The sequence below is a fragment of the Chiloscyllium plagiosum genome, chromosome 42, assembly GCF_004010195.1.
Source record: "Chiloscyllium plagiosum isolate BGI_BamShark_2017 chromosome 42, ASM401019v2, whole genome shotgun sequence".
NCBI classification, from domain to species: Eukaryota; Metazoa; Chordata; class Chondrichthyes; order Orectolobiformes; family Hemiscylliidae; genus Chiloscyllium; species Chiloscyllium plagiosum.
The window spans coordinates 16,261,298-16,263,243 of NC_057751.1; positions in this window are offsets into that span (position 1 = coordinate 16,261,298).

Consider the following 1,946-nt stretch of genomic DNA (forward strand, 5'->3'; position numbering starts at 1 on the left):
ACGCAGCCATTGTAAATTATGCGGTCAATTCTTGCAAATTTACTTTGCGATACAAGGACACTTGGGTAATGGCCAAAATGGGCTACGCATTCTCTCTAATGTGGCTAGCAATTTCTGACTGAAATTTTGGAGACAGTCATGTTGAAGATATTAATCTTCTAATTAATATCCCATGGCTCAGTGATAAGCGAGATGAGAAGTTAACATTTAGTCATTTCATGTACATTTTAAATCTTTCTTGATGGTTTCCTGTGTGTTGACACTGTACCAGTTGCAGTAAAACATGTACTGTCCCAATAATGCACTGAATTATTGTGCTGTACTGTTGTTTTCATGGCTGTGAGACTATATTGACATAACTAGATATTTTGATTAAACTTTAACTACACTTTAATAGGACATTCTAACAAACTTTATTCTGAGAAGTGAGTCAGGCTGTCCGTGAATAGCTGAATTTCCATTAATGAAGACTGAATAAAAACAGCAATATCCAAATGTACAATATAACCCTAGCAGTCAAACAGTTATCCTTGTTCCAGTTTATCTGCCCTGTTCCCATATCCTCATATTCCCATTTTCCTTCAATCACCGGCCTATCTCATGTTTTCACATTAACTCCAGGGTACATTCCACTGTCGCACGAGCCTCAGTGTTAACAGGTCCCTGGATCGGGCGTTATTCAAATGCATTCAAATATTCACATCCAAAGTGAACAAAGGTTGACCCAGAACAAAGCCAACATCTCGCTAATGTCGTTGCTACCAATGAACAACGCAGAGAAAGTGAGGCCTGCGGATCAGAGTCGAGAGTGTGGGCGCTGGAAAAGCACAGCAGGTCAGGCAGCAGCCGAGGGAGCAGGACCGTTTCGGGCGTCAAGCCCTTCAGCAGGAACGAGAACTCGAAACGTCGACTCTCCTGCTTCTCGGACGCTGCCTGACCTGCTGCGCATTTTCCAGCAGCCCACACTCTCGGCACCAGTGCGGCACACCCCCTCTCTCGGAGTGGTTCTGCATCTGACCGTTGTAAATTAAACAGAAAATTGTTTCCAAAAATTCTACCCTTGCACATCGCTGTGTAGTTTCTTCATAATGTAGTTGCAGTCTCGAAAAATGCCAAATAATTCTTTTGTCGGAGAGTGACCACGAAAAAAAAGGGTGCTGGACATGGTTTGCAAAATGTTACAACATATACCAAATACTATGTGCAGATAAAACCCTTAACAGTATTTTCATTGAACAATGCTTTGGAAGAAAATGATTTCTTTACAAGAGACAGTAAACCTCCTGATTTTGCGAATTTATTTTTATATATACACATATGAATGTTCCTGTTCTCTTACACTGCTCACATTACTTTTGGAGTGCTTTCAAATACAGGGACTAAATTATCTGGAAAATTTGAGACAATTCTGCTATTGAAGTACCAAAACGCGCCTGGCATTTCTTACCCATCTCTGAGCGGGTGTAAGACAGCACCCTAGCCCAGGACGGGCTGGGGTTAATGGGCGCACTAAATGGTGCCCGTTAAACTGGGCACCCCCGATTTGAGCAGCCCGAAATAAAGGCGGAGACTGTGGGCCAGATGTCAGGCAGGGTACGCCTGGGATGTGTACAATAGAATCCCAACAGCCATGCGGCCCATCGAGTCCAGACCAACCCTTCGAAGATCATCCCACCCAAACCAATCCCTGTAACCCTGCATTTCTCATGGCTAACCCACCCTAACCTGCATATCCCTGAACACTATGGGGCAATTTAGCATGGCCAATCCACCCTAACCTGCACATCCCTGAGCACTATGGGTAATTTAGCATGGCCAATCCACCCTAACCTGCACATCCCCGGACACTATGGGTAATTTTAGCATGGCCAATCCTCCCTAACCTGCACATCCCTGAGCACTATGGGTAATTTAGCATGGCCAATCCACCCTAACCTGCACATCCC